This window comes from Coenobita brevimanus, chromosome 49, assembly GCF_032717465.1.
Source record: "Coenobita brevimanus isolate Jiangsu-jjx chromosome 49, ASM3271746v2, whole genome shotgun sequence".
Lineage (NCBI taxonomy): Eukaryota > Metazoa > Arthropoda > Malacostraca > Decapoda > Coenobitidae > Coenobita > Coenobita brevimanus.
Window position 1 is genome coordinate 7,398,741 of NC_137002.1, and position 7,500 is coordinate 7,406,240.

A 7,500-nucleotide genomic window follows, 5' to 3' on the forward strand; every position below is an offset into this window, starting at 1 on the left:
TGTGTTCTAACCCATATACCTATCCATCTATCTTCTCCACGACACACACACACACACACACACACACACACACACACACACACACACACACACACACACACACCACAAATCCACCCCCCCACACAGACACCACACAAATCCATCCCCCCCACACACATCCAACCCCACACCTACTAACCCCGAACTACACACACACACACACACACACACACACACACACACAAAACACACACAAATCCACACACACCCACTACACACACAAATCCACCCTCTCCACACACACCAAAAAAATCCACACCTCCCCACACACACCCAACCCCACAAAAATCCAGCAACACACACGCACCCTACCCTCTTCCAAGCCTCCCATCGCAGCCCATCCAGTCAGCTATCACCTCCTAACACCTATCAGTTAATTATAAGCCGCCTGATATCGAGTACAGACCACGGCACATGATGTACACCCCTTTTTGCCCTTCTCCTGTTGCAGAGTCTCAGGTCCTATTCACCAAGGATCTCATACCGCCTTCACTCTAGGACTCATTCTGTATTTCACTCTTGCTTTCACCTGACATTCTTACTCAGTGTTTAGAGTGACGTAGTATGAAGGGACTAATCAGACTAACCACTTCAGGCCAAGGACGTGATTTTTCTCCTATTCTCTCTAACTCTAATTTACCTCAAGCTACTATTTTCTAACTCAAAGGGTTCATTTTTTTTTATGCAAGGAAGAAGGAACCAAAGGCCAGAGCCCGCAAACTGTTCACTCCAAGGAAATATAAAAACGAGAATAGACAGCCGAATTCAAGATCCGTTCGAGACAGGGAAGAAAAAAAAATCAGAGTGAAGGAGTTAATAAAAAAGCAATAAAGTGGCCTAGAAATTGTTAAAATAAAATAAAAACCACGAGACTAAGAACTAACTAATTTTGACGATGAAAAAAATCTCCCTAAGTTAAGCATTGTCAAGATTATTTTATTTTTATTTTTTTCTCACGTTATTTTTCACTCCAGTTTGATTCTGATGGGATTGATAGCTTTAAAACTGAAGCTAAAATGAAGGCTGAAATTATGGACAGATCTTCCTATATATAAAGCAATCTAAAGAATAATGATGTCTATTTTGGCTCTACACGGTTCGATAGATGTACGAGTGAAAATAACAGATAGACATACACTCTTATATACATGACAAAATTCCCTCTAGTTGTGTTGTATTAATGTATAGGTGAAAATAATACACGAAATCAATCCAATACACTCATACACCTACTGGGCTTGGGTGTATAGTGTCCAGATGCTGTATGAGTGTAACCAAGACAATACACCTTACACACGTACACCCATACACACCTACACACCTGCCAAGCTTAAGAGAGTTTGTAGGTACGTCTCCCGGTCATCGCCTCGGGTAGGATTGGGTTCGGGTGCCTTACTGTTTGTCTTCCAGGTTACTTGTACCGACTGGGGGGTTTGGGAGGGGTTGGGGCAGAAAGGGGGTTTGGGAGGAGTGGGGGAGATTGGGAAAGGGGTTTTGAGAGATGGGTAGGTGGGGTTGACAGAAGGAAGAAAAGTGGGTGGGGTTGAGAGAATGGGTTTGGGAGAAGTGTGGGTGTGGGTTTGGGAGAGAGGTGGGTGGGGGTTTGGAAGGGTGGGTGGGGGGTTAGAATTTGGGTGGGTGGAATTGAGAGGGATGGGGTTTGGGAAAGGGGTGGAAAGGAGGTGGGAGAGGTTGGGAAACTAAGAAGGGTAGGGTGAGGAGTTGGGAGGGGAGTGGGGAGAAGAGGGATTGGGGGATTGAAGATGGGCGGGGTGACTTGATAGAAGGGGAGTTATGGGGAGTTGGGAGAGGGGTGGGGGGGACGGGAGAGAGGGTAGGGGGGGTTCTGGGAGGGGTGGAGGAAGAACGTCGATTAGCGGAGAGGCGGAAAAAAAAAAAAATAAGCGAGGGGAAAAAATGTGATGGACTGTGGCAATTTACCCAAACATGGAGGTGAAACACATACATAAGCGTTCACCTACGTACACACACACACACACACACACGCACACACACACACACGCACACAAATCGCCTGGTGGGAAGCTGTACTGATCTGATCACAACACACATACACACACACCTACAGTCTCTCTCTTTCTCTCTCTCTCTCAACTTTTCATCACGGAACAATAGGAAGAAGCACCATTATATCTCACCTCTAAAACACCCATTTATTTTCTCTTCACATATATGGGTCAATGGGCAATGGGGGAAAGGGGTGCATTCTCTTTAAGACACCTTTCTTTCTCTCTCTCTCTCTCTTACTTTTCTATGTCCTAATTCTTCTTCCATTTTTCAGGTGATACGAGAAACGATACTGGATGAAGAACAAGGCTGAAGGAAGGAAGATGACAGTTAGAAGTGACGAAGGAGGTGGAAAGGTAAAAGACGGGAGCAAGAGAGAGAGAGAGAGAGAGAGAGAGAGAGAGAGAGAGAGAGAGAGAGAGAGAGAGAGAGAGAGAGAGAGAGAAAATTACCTCTGAATCCTCACCTTTTACTCTTATCAAACTGCACGAAAGGAATGGAAAAAGAGGACAAAAACGAGGCAAAAAAAGTGGATAAGGAAGTAACGAAGGAGGAAGAAAATTGAACGAATGGTTATACAAAGATCAAGAAAATATAAGAAAAAAGTGAATAAAAACTGAGACGAAAGGAACAGAAAAATAAACAAAGGAAAAAATAAAATAATCACTAACGAAAGACTGACAGGATGAAAAGGGTAGGAAAAAAATAAGAGTAAATGAAGGAATAAATAAGGGAGGAATAAAGGAAGGGATGGGTGAAAAAATTGATGAATGGTGTGGAAAGGTAAAGGGTGGATTGGCTAAGTGGTAGACGATGTGGATGACGAAGTGGGATGGGCAGTGGTCATTAGAGCCCTATTTTGGATAGACTCGGGCCCGCATCTCCGCATATACATACATCTGCCTCCGGTGTGTATGTGGGGGGATGTCAGTGTGTGTGTGTGTGTGTGTGTGTGTGTGTGTGTGTGTGTGTGTGTGTGTGTGTGTGTGTGTGTGTGTGTGAGTAAGACAAATATATATATATATATATATATATATATATATATATATATATATATATATATTTATTGATATATATATATATATATATATATATATATATATATATATATATATATATATATAGATAGAGAGAGAGATAGAGAGAGATATGGAGAGAGAGAGAGAGAGAGAGAGAGAGAGAGGGGGGGGGTCAGTGTTCCAGGGTGCTAACAATAGGTCCCCGTTTGATGGCATGAGATAGAAAGCCAGCCAAGGCCCAAACTCAGGCGTGATTTAGAAGTGTGATTTTGACGTGATTTATTACGTTTAACAACTTGACGGTGGTGGTTGATTTACGGCGAGAGAAGTACAAGGTTTAATATGATTTAAAGAACGCGGGCTACATGGTTTTAATGTGATGTACAGCCAGAGAAATACAATGCTTGATTTATTGATGGCAAAGTGGAAGGAAAGAGGATGTGTGCTTGCATAGGTAACCACCCCCCTTGTTTCTCTCTCTTTTCTCTTCTTCTCTCTTCTCTCTCTCACTTCTCCCCCACCCTCTCTCTCTCTCTCTCTCTCCCTCTCTCTCATCCTCATAAACTGTGTGACTAAGTGAGAATAAAGTAACATTATTTTTTTCTCAACATCAAACCTTCAGTATACCACCTCAAAAATGCTGTATAGCCTGTGTATCTATTTAAATCTCTCTCTCTCTCTCTCTCTCTCTCTCTCATCTGTAAGCATATTGGCTCCGGCGGTTCACTATCTCAAACCATCAGGGAGCGACCTGTAGTTTGCACCCAAGCACCTTCCCCCCTCCCCTCCTCTCCATCTCTCCCCCCTCCACCTCTCCCCTACCTCCATCTCTCCCCCTCCACCTCTCCCCTATCTCCATCTCTCCCCCTCCACCTCTCCCCTTCTCTCCATCTCTCCCCCCTCCACCTCTCCCCTATCTCCATCTCTCCCCCCTCCACCTCCTCCATACCTCCTTCTCTCCCCCTCCACATCTTCTCTTCCTTCATCTCTCCCCCTTCCCTCCATCTCTCCCCCTCCACCTCTCCCCTATCTCCATCTCTCCCCCTTCTCCTATCTCCATCTGTCCTCGCTTTTCCTCACTCCCCCTCCACCTCTCCCCTTCGCCCTCTCCCTCATCTCCATCTCCACCCCTCATTTAATTCACTTCTGTCTTTTCCCCTTCCTCTCTTCCGCTCTCCCCTTCCTCCAAATCTTCTCCCCTCTTTCTCTACCTCTTTCCCCCTTCCCATATCCCCATCTTCATCTCTCCCCTCCTCATTCCCCCCCTATCTCACTTCCCCCTTCTTTAGTCCCCCATCACCCCCCCAGGTCCCCCTCCCCCGTAATAAAAAATCTTTCTCCCCTTACTTGCTTTTTTTCTTAAGCATATTGGCTAAGACGGTTCAGTGTCTCAGGAAAAAAGAAAAGAAAAGGAATCTATAGTTAGGATACAAGCAGACCTCTCTCTCTCTCTCTCTCTCTCTCTCTCTATCTATCTATCTATCTCAAGCCATCTCTATCAATCTGTCTATCTTCTCTGCCTATCTTTCAGTCAAATACTCTCTCTTCCCAGCCCTCCCTCCTTCCTTCCCCCCTCTCTCTTTTCCCTCCTACCCCCCCTCTCTCTTTCTCTCTCTCTCTCTCTCTCTCTTCTCCATCCCTCAAATCTTCCTCCATCTTCCCTCCAACGCGTCCATAATCTTTCACGTCTCGAACATCACCAGCAGATGACGAGCAAGATTTTGGATGCAAGAACGATGTGGACGAGATGCATGGACAGTGTATGCAATGGGGGGAGGAATTATGCAACAGAGGCGTCTCCCTGTGCAATACGAGAGAGAGAGAGAGAGAGAGAGAGAGAGAGAGAGAGAGAGAGAGAGAGAGAGAGAGAGAGAGAGAGAGAGTCAAAAGAGCCAAAATGAAAGCGATTTCGGAAGGAGAATTCAGGATGAAAAAGGACGAAAAACAGATAGACAGATAGATAGACAAATAAATAGATAGACAGAGATTGAGGTAGATAGATAAATAGAGAGAGAGAGAGAGAGAGAGAGAGAGAGAGAGAGAGAGAGAGAGAGAGAGAGAGAGAGAGAGAGAATAATAAAGGAAGAAGGAAACAATGAAGAAAACGGGCGAGGAACAGACTGAATGAAAACAAGAGAAAATAAACAAGAGAAGCCCTGAACACTCAATGCTTGTCTCGCTGCCAGTCGAGTCCAAATTCGTAAAAGTTCGTAAAAATTCGTAAAATATAGCGAAACGACGCCATATTTGTTTACAATTGAGGTTCGAAGATTTCCAAAACATTGAGAGAAATGATTCTTTTTTTTTTTTCTTTCTTTTTTTTTTGATTCTCGAAAAACACAAAAATCGAAAGCCATCCTCCTCCCATCTCATAACTCAAGGATGCTGGTGAGAGAGAGAGAGAGAGAGAGAGAGAGAGAGAGAGAGAGAGAGAGAGAGAGAGAGGAAGAGGAAGAAGAATATGAAGCTCTAATATAATAAGATCAAGGACTAGGGAAAGGAAGAAGAAGAAGAAGAAGAAGAAGAAGAAGAAGAAGAAGAGGAGGAAGACCAAGAGGAAGACACCCCAATCCCACCTTCCTCCTCATGGATGCAAATTTCAAAATGTGTGAGGCAGAGATAGTCAAAACATTTACTGCCTCGCCAAGTCCAGTTCCAGTTTTCCAGCGGAGATGTTCCAGGGCTAGATTTGGTCCTGGAAGGGTGGCAAGATGGTGAGAGGATAGGAGGAGGAGGAGGAGGAGGGATGGAGGAAAGAAAGGGAGATAGGGAGAGAAAGAGAGATGGGAAGGAAGTATATAATTGTTGAGAAGTTTATGTTGTGTACTTTGAGAGAGAGAGAGAGAGAGAGAGAGAGAGAGAGAGAGAGAGAGAGAGAGAGAGAGAGAGAGGAAAAAAAATTACTTAGATAGGAGAAAAAGAAGAAGGTAATTCAAATCTCTCTCTCTCTCTCTCTCTCTCTCTCTCTCTCTCTCTTTCTCTCGTCAAAGGCCAGGACGATTTAAATGCATCAAGACTGCAAAAAAAATGTCAATAAATAAGGCAGGTCTAATATGGAACCAGGATATAAGAACTAGCTCACATATCGTCACGTCTTAGAGAGATTGAAGGAGGAGGAGGAGGAGGAGGAGAAAAAGAGAGAGGGAAAAAAGAGAGGGAAGGGGAGAAGAGGGAGGAGCAAGTGAGATGTAGGTAGGAAGGAGGAGAAAAAATTTAAGGAAGGAGGGAAGAGAGAGAGAGAAAAAAAATGAAAATACACACACACACACACACACACACACACACACACACACACACACACACACACACACACACACACACACACACACACACGTAAGCCTAAAAGAAGAAGAGGAAGACAAAATTAAAGAAATGTAAAAAGGCAGGAAATCAGAAGAGAGGTAGACACAGGATGCGTCTAAGGAGTTACAAGATGGTAGTTCCGATAGCCCCTTATAGCAGACGTCACCCCCCCGGCCATGTTGCTCTCTCTCCCTCGCACCACCACTCGCACCCTATTTGCACCCTGGCACCCCTTTCGCACCCTTTTTGTGCCCTAATATTTACAGCAGACGTCACTCACCCAGCCATGTTGCTCTCTCTCCCTCGCACCACCACTCGCACCCTATTTGCACCCTGGCACCCCTTTCGCACCCTATTTGTACCCTAATATTTTCTTCGCTCCTTCTTTACGCCTCGCTCGCACCCTACTCGCACCCTTGCACAATTTTTCGCACCCCATTTTTATCTCGCTCGTACTCTATTTGCACTCCATTTAGATAGACAGAAAGAGATACTTGGATAGATAGATACATAGACAGTTAGATAGTCAGATAGACAGACAGACAGAGAGACAGACATTGGTAGGTAGGTATAGACAGACAGACAGACAGACAGACAGATAAATAGATAAATGGACAGACAGATGCAGATACAAACAGACAGACAGATATATTTACAGACAGCCAGACAGACAGCCAAAACAGAATATACAGCCAAGACGGCCACAAAATGAAAGCCAACACAATCTGCTACCCTGTTACCTCTCAGCAATACTTCTTTCCTTCAGGTAGACGCCTTTGACAGATCTTACTCTTGCATAATTTCATCTTTACTACATCTCCATTGGCAGCCAATATCTCAAAGCTTATTATCGTTATTTATAACACACACACACACACACACACACACACACACACACACACACACACACACACAACTACACCTATCCTCCTCCACATACAACCCTTCCCCATAACCTCGCCCCAACATACACACATACACACACATGACCCCTATCCTTCTCCACACATAACCCCCTACACAACTCCTCTCCCCCTCCACACACAGTCCTTCCCCACGATCTCCCCCTCCCTCTCTCCCCCCACACAACACCCTCCCCTACACACACAAC